The sequence below is a fragment of the Myodes glareolus genome, chromosome 6 (genome assembly GCF_982192425.1).
Source record: "Myodes glareolus chromosome 6, mMyoGla1.1, whole genome shotgun sequence".
Taxonomy (NCBI): domain Eukaryota; kingdom Metazoa; phylum Chordata; class Mammalia; order Rodentia; family Cricetidae; genus Myodes; species Myodes glareolus.
This window is the reverse complement of record NC_142031.1, coordinates 44,954,847-44,965,731: the sequence shown is the minus strand read 5'-3', so window position 1 is coordinate 44,965,731 and position 10,885 is coordinate 44,954,847. Positions and strand designations below refer to the sequence as shown.

The 10,885-nt window shown below is 41.3% G+C and overlaps 1 pseudogene; it reads right to left on the bottom strand.

Annotated features, from left to right (window-relative positions):
* Nucleotides 1-9,120: 9,120 nt before the first annotated feature.
* On the bottom strand, nt 9,121-10,244 carry LOC148121783 (sorting nexin-25 pseudogene; annotated as a pseudogene).
* Between the last annotated feature and the right edge of the window lie 641 nt (nt 10,245-10,885).

Sequence of the window (10,885 nt, the reverse complement as noted above, 5' to 3'; positions counted from 1 at the left end):
ACCAAAGCCCCCTTCCCCATCTTGGAGCCATCTGTATAGATTGTAAAGGCTCCTTCTAATGGGTGAGGCGAGGTAATCCTGGGAAAATACACCAAATTTTTCTCCACAAAATTTATCAAGGGGTGTCTTGGCACATGATTGTCAATAACATTTGGGAATGCACAAGGCAGAATAGCCCAGCCATCCACCGTGGCTGTCAAAACCTCTATCTGTTCCCTTGTATAGGAAACTACCAACTTGTCAGGCATTCTCGCAAAGTAGGCCAAGCAAAGCTTTATTCCCATTCATGCTTGGCCAGCCACCAATTTTGGATAATCAGCGTTTCTGGAAGAGACATAAACAAACTCTTCCCCAAAATAACATTTAAGAGTACTAAAAATCTCAGTGTAAAAATTCAGCATAGTCAGTACTGGAAGTAGGCTGGTCTTGAAATTAGAGACCTGTAGGTCTCTGCTCCAAAGAGTAAATCTTGTTTGCCTGTGCCTTGGACGCAGGCCTTAGAATTGGGCTTAATAGCCAACCTCAAAACATCCTTTTTATTGGCCTGCACCATTGTAGCAGATCTTTGCATTGGGCTGAATGGCCAGTCCCAAAACATCTTTTAGAATCAGCTCTGCCTGGAACTTTTCCAGGGGCAGAAAATAATTATTTGATCCAGTACATGAGCACTTACACAACTGGATAGAATTTTTTAAATTGTTACCTTTATGGGTGCACATTGCCTCCCGCCAAAATTAGAGAAATAATTAATAGGATCTTTAATTATCTGAGAAGCTTTCGCATAGCACAGAACAGTCAACAAGACATACCTGGATATAGATGGAAAATCTTTATCAGTCATTAATCCATATAAAAATTATAAGGACTCCAGAAAATAGTCCTCCAGAGGATAATTAATTAAATAAAATATATGTAATAAACCTAAACTGAAAACTCTCAATGGACAAACTTAAAAATGGCTGAAAGACATTTAAAAAATCCTCAAATATGACATCTTTAACCCTTGGTGAAATGTAAACCAAAATAACTTTTGACATTCCATCTTATTCCAAATGACATGGCCAAGATCAAACATTGCTCATAATTTACATTTAAGAGAAACTTCTCCACCATTGGTGGAAATACAAATTGGCACAGTCTGGATTTCTAGAAAATTAGGCAACATACCATCTCAAAATTTAGCTATACCTCTTTTGGGCCTATATATAAAAGATGTTTAACCATGTCACAAGGACATGTTTTTAATCACGTATATGGCAGAATTACTTTATTAATATAGAATCTGAAAACAACCCAAATGTATTTCTTTAACACGCCTGATAAACGAGATAGCAATAAATGTTATAAATCATTTTTGAATAACTCTAATTATATAAATTATAAAACCTGTATAACAAAAACTTTAAACCTTATAAGAAATTTAAGCCATTAGATAATGGAGAGATCTTTATTCTTTTGTGAAAACAGTATCAAATTAGCCAAATCGACAATATTATTGAAAATAATCCATGAATTTAATGTAAATGTCCATCAAATTTATGATGAAAATTTAGACTTTGAATAAAATAATTATTACCCTTATGAGAAAATGTAGACTTAAGATCCTGTATAATTAAGGAACCCTTGAATCTATAATAATCTCCAACTTAAAACTATCTAGACTTAAGTTTTAAATAAATTGTTTTAAATCTGGCATAGTTGAGCTATTGCTCTAAATCAATTACCGCGCCAGCACAATCTGGAACCATGAGTCTCAGCGGAGGGTGTCCAGGTTGAATGAAATCCATAGAGCACGAGGTTGAGGTGAAACAGCAGCTTGCTTATTTTTCTGCTGGGGCTAGCTTTTAAACCATGGCACCAAATGGGGAGCCTGCGACCTGAATGCAGTGCCTTAGACCGCTCAGCCATGTGGGCTACAAAGGAACTGTCACCTGACCCAAGGAGGGACTCTCACCTGACCCCAGTAGGGGTCAAGGACTGATCATGTGCATTCAAACTTCACTTGTCTCCAGTAGGGATTATCACCTGACCCCAGCAGGGATCAAGGAATAATCACGTGCACTCAAACTTTCTCATCCAACTCCAGAAGCAGAGGAAAGTTATGATTCTTTGCAGATAAGCACTTCAAATGGGGGCAGTTGTTGCTCCTTTCTCAGCATTCAAACAATTCAACGACAGCATAATAGCATACAGTATCAAGATTCTCTGTGTATTTCCCTCTTTATTTTAACCTCTATTTTATTTTTACTTTTACATTTTGAGGCAGGATCTCTGTATATCTTTGTCCTGGAATAACTCTGTAGGCCAGGCTGTCCTTGAACTCACAGAGTCCCACTGTCTCTGCCTCCCCAATGCTGGGATTAAATGTGTGTGTTACAACACCTTGAACTCATAGAGATGTCTCTGCCTCCTAGGCATTGGGAATAAAGGCACGTACTACCACACCCTGAAGTCACAGAGGTCAACTACCTCTGCCCCTTAAAGTCTCAGAGTTCAATTTACCTCTGCCTCTGAAGTGTTGGGATGAAAGGTGTGTACCATCACACCCAACTATTCTCTTTCTTTCTTTAAGAACTTTAACTTTTAGCCTGCATATTTTTAACATATTGTAAAACAGTTAGAGGCTTTTTTTCCCTCTTTGAATCTCTCTTTATTGTATATCCCTCTTTTACTGACTACATAAGCCTTTAATTTACTAAGCAATATGGAGACCCTTGGCTTTGACAGCTAGATTCAGCCCATTTCTAGCTTTCTATTGAGATGGAAAATCCTTGATCTAGCAGCCTTAACATTGTTTGTCCCACCCTTTGCCCAAGGCTATTGGTCCGCCTTTGTTATCTAGGATACGGGCAACCTGCTGAAGAGGCTCTCCAGCTATGGCGTGCTTTCTGAGCTAGCCCAAAGGTAGCAACTGCCTGCCAAAAAACCACAGACTCGTGGCCTCTGTCAGTTTAAAGGCATTTGTGTCTGGCCCGGCCTTAGTCGCGGGTGTGTGCAGCCTTTGATCTGTTGGTGCCGCTTCGAGCCTCACATAATGCTATATACAGCCTCTGACGTAATCCGGCCCTCAGCCCACCCATGTTACTATGGATACATAGCTTCCCTCCGAAGCTGCCAAGGTGGCAATTCCCACTCAGTTCCGTGGGGTCCATTCAGCCGTCCAACCTGCATCACGCCCCGTGTTACCCTGCTTCTTTCTCCCCAGCCCCTGCCCGGGAGACGCCACAGTCAGCCAGGAGCCTAGTGCACCCGCCACTTCCGTGTTGCAGTTAGCCGCTGCCATGGTCGCCTAGCATTTTCCTTTTTATCTGTCTGCCCAGGCACCACCTTTTATGGCCGCCTGCCATCTGGCCCATGTATGGACCCTGTACGTTCCAGTATGGTCTGTCGGCCTCCGGTTTGTACTCGGGCCTGTGTGTACCGGCCGCACCGCTGCTTTTCTCCCCTCCTAGGCCTGTTATGGCCCCTTGGCTGCCTGTGCTCCTCCCCGCACCAACCGGCAGCCTGTCTCTCTGTTCCTAAGTGCATCTTGCAGCACCATGGCTGTCTCAGCCCCTGTGAGAGCCCGCACTCCTAAGAGTCGCCAGCCAGTCTCTAGCCGTCAGCTGTGCTGGGTCCCCACGCCTAGGGAAGAAAGTATTATTGGGTGCAAGTTGCGCTTGCCAGCCTGTTTTTCTCAACCAAAATTAAAGTTTTTTGTATGTGAGAGCCAGGGACTGAGCTCTCTCATCAAAATTAGAAAAAATCACCTCAAAAAGCAAACTGTTATGATTCTTTGGCTCTTCAAGAACAGGGAAGGCAGTCGCCAAACACGACCAAGTCTGCCTTCCTATGATACTGCAGCCCTCAGTCACCACCGGCGAGTATGCAGGTGGACGTGCAGACGGGAGAGGGGCGGAAGCTACGGGTCCCTCGAGTCTTCCGTTCTCCTTTGTAAACACATCATCACTGCCCTGCCTCCGGCTACCTCGCTCTTTCTCAGACCTTGCAGCTGACTCCTCAAGCTGCTCCTCCTCCTCTGATAAGTCTATATTTATAAACTCTTTCAGCACTAACGTTATGGGGCTTCTCTTCCCCTTTTCTCTTGTTACTATTTCCGGATCCTGTTCTTTTGATTTTTCCTTTTTCCTTATAGGCCTATCCTCTTTCTCCTCCTCCTGATCTGATTCTAAAAGGCTGTCCTGGTGTTTCTGTACCAACCCCAGCAATCAGAATACCTGGAGGATTTTCCCGACGTCGCCTCTCTGTGTGTAGAGTTCTGAATCCCCTGCTCTCTCACTGGTGACCAATACGTTGTGTGTTGTCCTGGCATCTCAGGTTTCGGCACCAGTTGTGCCGCGCTCCTTGACCAGTAAGGAAGAACGACCACGAATAGAGGATTCTTCTCTGATCACACTTTATTGGAGCCCCTTGGTTGAAGGGAGAGCAGAAGTGAGAGAGAGAGAGAGAGAGAGAGAGAGAGACAGAGACAGAGACAGAGACAGAAAGACAGAGAAAGGGAGAGCTAAAGAGAGAGAGAGAGAGAGATAGAGAGAGAGTAAGCGAGTGAGAGACAGGCAGAAAGCAGGAAGCGAGAGAGAGCAAAAGCCCAGAGGCAGCTGCTTTTATAGGGTGGAGAGGGTCGGATACTCTTCTGATTGGTGGATACCATTCCGCTGAGGCCCTGGGCTTCGGGATTGGCTAGGGAACAAGGCTCATTTGTGCATGTACAAGCAGAGGGCGCTGCTCCCCACGTAGCACTGCCAAAGAAAGATTTGTTTACCTCCAAGCTGCAGGACCGCCAGTGCCATATTGTAATGCCAATATCTGGATGGCTCCTTACAACTATTGAAAGTGTAGCTTGAAAAATTGTATTATCTAATCTTTAAATTTTATATTTTAGAAGTACACACAAACAAACACACTAGCACATAGAGGTAATTAAACATATTCACACATAAAATTAATTGAACTTAATAACTTTAAAACACCAATATTTCCTAACTGGATTCAAAAATCAATTTGTTTTTTTTCCTGATTAAGTCTGGGTTTATGTCGATAGGCCTAGTCTCAAACATTTAGTTGAGGATGACATTGAACTCTTTGCACTCTTGCCTTTTATTACAAGGGCTTGAAGTAAGTACAGAAGTATACTACCAGGCAACTTAATGTGGAATTTCTAACACAGGGTCCTTTTAGATAGTAGGCAAAAAGTCCATCAACTAAGTTACATCCCAGCATAATATTTTTTTAACTTCATACAAGCAAGAACTGGACTCCATAGGTGAGTGTTTTGCACATATTTATGCCTTACAATCTCTACATCATGCTTACTAATGTTTCTTGAGCATTCACCGGAAGAAACTGTCCAAGGTTCAAATAACTATTTTTTTTTCTGAGAGCATTATAGTTGCCATTGATCATTGTCTATTCTTTTCCAAGCTCCATTTGGCAAAGTTCTGTTTTTATTTTTACTGTTTCTGTAGCAGAAGCAGGCATCAGTACATGTCTATCAATCAAGAGCATCAGTATTTGGATGACTGTCCAGTAAAACTCTTATACTATGAACTAGAGCAATTTCTAGTCTTTGATTCACTTTCATCCAGCATTTTCTCCTAGTCCCTCCCACTTGTGTGAATATGGTATAACATCTCATATCCACAGTTAGCCAGTGGTTACTAGAGGTCCTGACAATTCTTTGTTTTCTAGATGGAGAAAAGCCTGTCCTAGGACATTAGTCCTGAACAGCAACCTTTCTAGACAGGAAAATTAGTATCACACATTTCCTTTTCCAGTCATCCACTGTAGCCCAGTGCAGAGCTGCTGCACCTGCTGGATTACAGATCCTCATAACCTGAATGGAGGGTGCTAGTTCACATTCTCAATAGTTTACACACTTGAGAACTGTTGTGTGGCATTTTATTTTTGTTTAGACAAATAAAATTTCCTTGCAAGCAGAGGTCAGAGCTAGCCACTAGTTAACCATAGAGGTTTGTAAGACTGTAGAAGGAGGACAGACAGGAAATGGTAAAGTAGGGCTAATACAGGATCTCTGCTCTTTTTGGACCAAGGAACTGAAGAGGAAGAGAGTAAATGGCAGCTGCCCATGTTTACCGATATTCCAGGTTTTGACCCCAATATCTGACTCCTGATTTTTATTGTTAATATTAATTATATTTATTCATCGCTTGTTATTCAACTCAGGGCATGAAAGCACAAGATAGCTTCTTGACCCTGGCTCTGTAAGTATGCTGCCAGAGTCAGCTCATTATTATTCTCTTGCCTCAATTACTCTGCCCAGATCTGGTATTTTGAAGTTTCCACTGCAGTTGCCATAGGATCCAAACAGCACTGGAGTTAGACCCTCAGCATACCAGCTCTGCCTTCAGGCAGTTTCTGCCACAAATGCTTCTCCACAATCCTGTGTGTTTTTCAGAAAACTGGCTCGCTCTCCCCTGTGATTTGTGGGCCTTCTAGGACCCATCCTTAGGCTGCTGCCACACTAGGTAGTTGCATTTACAATCGCTTGGACTTTTCCTGTTGTTATAACCACCACATAGTTTCAGCTCAAAACAACACACTAGCACTGCAGCTGTGTACCACATGAGTTCCCCACTCAGACATGCTATGCAGTAGCAGCCAGGCTCATGTTCTACCATCATTTTCAGTAGATTAGGTAAAACAATAGGACTAATTAAAAGAAATTGTTTTCCTGGTTCAAAATGCAATCACTATTACAATTTAGGAATTTACATCTCCGTATGATTACATGATGGATGTTTTAAAAATAAAAGAATCAAATGAGGGGACAATTAGCTTAGCTGGGATTTAAACAATGCCAATTATAAATATTATTGGTTTGGTAATTCTTGTTTTGTACTTATAAAATTTGGTTGATATGAGTGCCAAGATATAGGCCTTAGAAAAATTTACTAGAGAAAATATTGATCTATTGACTGATAAGTTACAAACCTATAAATACATACTAAAATAGATATTCAGACAAAGGCAGAGAAATTTAAAGGAGAAATATCCTCATCATAAAATTATAAAATTAAAAAGGAACAGCCCAAGATTTTCAAGCAATCAATTTTAATTTATCTAGTCACCTTATGGTGAAAACTGTCAAATGACAGTTATTCCTAAGCCTATGTAAGTGTTGACTGGATTTCCATAGAAATGATACATTTGATAAAATTTAAAAGAATTAACACTCTCAAATGGTATGTATATAATTTTTGTGAAGCAGATGTTAAATTCATCTGCTTCTGGTCAACTAGGAACAGAATTATCCCACAAGACTGGAAATATTTGGTTACAGCAATGTTGGAGCCTAGTCCTCACTTGCAGTGGTGGACCAGACAGGACATTTTTAGAAACATTTCTTCTAATCCAAACAGAAGGTCCTTGGATTGTAGAGTATGCAGAAGGTGTAGTAAAGGTTGTTATTGGACTAATGAATGCAGATCAGCAAAGGACAGAAAATGGGAAAATGCCTTCTGAAACTTCTCACCGACCCCTATGTCAAATTTGGTTAGAGCAAATTAATGACCTCAGAGCAATTAAATGACCTCGTGCCTATTGTAAAAGAATATTTTGCTCTGGATGATCGAACAGCTTTAGAAGAGCAAAAATTTCAGGAGAAACCATAAAGCCAATGTTATAAAGATTAGATTTGAGCAAGAGAGATCGCTTGATTAGAAGAGGCGATAGTTCATGAAACAGCATGATCATGCAATTCAAACTTACTTATGAAACTAACAAATGCTTTTCATTTGATCAGATATAACTTGCAAAAAAAAGGAAATTACTAAACAATAGGGCTGGGGCAGGGTTTTATTTTTGTCTTTCTAGGAGAATGGAGGTGTCCAGCTAAGGAATTTGAAGACCACTGAACAAATGAGACATCTGAAGGAAAAGGATGAATCATCCAGGGAAATAGACCCAAGAACTAGAGTAATGTGGCCTATTGATATATACCATCTCCAACAGGATAAAATTTCATAAATCTTCCGAAATGTTTGTTTCTGCTGTTCTCTACAAACACATAATGCAATTTTTTAATGTACTCTAAGTCCAATTAGAAATTAAAGCTAGTTGTGGAGTTGGAGTGTAGCTCTGTCTTTCTCTAAGCTCAAGCATGGCTGTGACAAGAAAATTCAAAATCTCTGTCTCGGGTCAGAAAAGATGCCTTGTGTGGGACAGAAGTAAAACCAGCATTAAGGAACTATTCCATTGTCACTAATCTCATAATCCTTTGAAATTATTTTGACTATTTAAAACTTTTCTTAAGGCATATATATCATCTCAAAATTTGTGTTTTACATCTATATAATTATACATACATTTTACAAATATAAAGTATGTATTTTATAATATATAAATATAATCTATAAGTATATGAATTATTTATCAAAATGTGATATATAAGTATATGTAAATTTTAGCCATAACAATAATGGTATAAGTACTAACAAATTCTAGAAAAGGGCTAAATCTAGTTTCCTGTATATGACTTCTGGTATTTATCAGGCAACTAGGAACTAAGTTTTTGTCCTCTGTATGTACATAAAAAAATATGGTCCTTTAACCTCTTTGAGATCTGATGCATATAATATTTAAAATGTTTAAGTATTTTTCAGTGAATCATGACCATGCCTAACAGCAACCCTTAAAGTCTACAAAAGGAGGATGGGGACTCACACTGATGATGTCACTGGTACTATAGAAATGTCACTAAGTTGACAAACATCACCCAAAGATCAGTTTTGGACTAAAAACTTCTCAGGACAATTTCATGGTAGCTAACTGAGATTTTCAAGCTTCACAGACTACTCTAGCCAAGACTTGAGACAAACTGAGACTTTTCCCATCACACAGAGACTTGACAGAAAATGATACAGCTAGCTCTCTCAGGATTTGGCAATTACCTTATTTTTTTAGGTTCCCCTAAAAATGACATTGCCCCCAGAAAAAGAAAGTAGATTTAAGAACTTGATGCCCACATTCCAAAGAGTTTGGGTGTGCAATTATTTTGTCCTTCAGCAAGTTATGGATATTTATCATTTTTTGGGGGGGGGTGTTTGTTGCAAGTTGTTATTGGTAATGATCAGGAAAAAAGCTGAACAAAGGAGATTAGATTCAGGTGGTGAATCCATGGCATTCTTTGACTCTCAAGAAATCAGTTTTCATGGTAGCTGACTCCTTACCCTTGTACCTCTTCAACTGAGGGAAACTTCTAATTGTAGTTGCCAGGGTTATTTCCACTACAAATTGATACCTGAACTTCTTAAAGAAATCCACATCAGAGTTGATGAGCTTGATGAACTCCTCGAAAGAAGGATCATATTGGCTTTCTTTTGGTGTTCATTCATCTGCCTTCTGTACTACAACTGGGCAAGGAGCATTTGGTTAATGTCATCAGGATTCCTCAGTAATTCTACTGCCGGCTTCAAGACATTTGTTGTGAGAATTTCTGCAAGCATTATACATAAGCTGAGAGATTGGATATTTTTCACAGGGAGAAACCAAAAGACCAGAACCCTAAATCGCATTTGAAGGAACTTACTTCATCACATGAGTCCTTCAAGCATGCGTGCAACACGAAAGGCCTTGGCTGTTCTTCACGTCTGGCATTAGCAGCTTTCAGGTCACAGAAGTAAGTGAGCAAAGTCTTTACAACATCATTAAGGACAACTTTAACAACATCCACGTGACTCAGTTTGTGGTGAATCTGCTTGGTAATTTCCCAAAAGTTTTCTAAGAGCATATTGTACAGCTGTCCTTCATCTCTGCTGAGGCTCCCGTACCAGTAGAGAATGTAGTCTCTATAGCTGTAGTCGAACACATCTTTCAGAGCTCTGTCAATACTGTGAGAAATGACCACTCTTCTGTCCTAAGCTGTCCCCTGTGGATATCCACAAACAGGGCTCCGCAGCGGACAGCGGACGGCCATGGCCAGGCAGCTCCAGGAAGAGGTGAAGTCCAGTGGCCCAGGAGTGCCAGGAGGACGGGCGCCACTCAAGTACAGACTGATGCACAGCAACTAGGCGCCTGAAGCAGCGCCTGCCATGGGTCCCCAACCCGGGACCAGGCAACACAGCACCAACGCGACCAGGGTGACCATGGCCATGGGTCTCCACCAGCCCCTTCCTAGCAGCCGCCGCCTGCCGCCCATCCGCAGAGCCCAGGGCGGCGAGGCCTGGGTCTGTGGGTGTGGGACCGTGGCAGACGCCACTGCTCTCGATGGTGGCATCAAATTGCATTCTGTTTCCTGGGCAGCTGGCGTGGCCTTCGCCTGTTGATAGGGCAGAACTTAGGTAGAAGAGTAAGACGGAACTGAATTCTGGAAGGAAGAAGGCAAAGTCAGTATTCTTAACTTCTGAGCCATCTTTTCAGCCCTATTAAGAGGCCAAGGCATTTTCTTTATTCATTAACCAAGAAAAGCAACACAGAGACAGAAAGACCTCCCACACCATTGTAATATCTCTATTGTGGTTTCAAATGATTCTTTTATACCTCCCTCACAGCAAAAGCTACAAACACATGTCAGAGTCATCATTGCCATTGATTTCCAGGTCAATCAATTTCTTAACATATCCACCTACTTATTTGTAGATGAACATGATAATGTAATCTGACATTAGCTCACAATGGGGTATAATAAAGGGTTCTTCATTTAGGGGTAGACTGACAGATCTACAGTTGTCTTTATGGGTGGAGAACAGGAACCAAATACAGCAACAGCGGCAGCAGCAGCAGCAGCAGCACCAGTACCAGCAGCAGCAGCAGCAGCACCAGTACCAGCAGCAGCAGCAGCAGCAGCAACAGAAGCAGCAGCAGCAACAGGAGAGAGAGAGAGAGAGAGAGAGAGAGAGAGAGAGAGAGAGAGAACGCATACATGTTT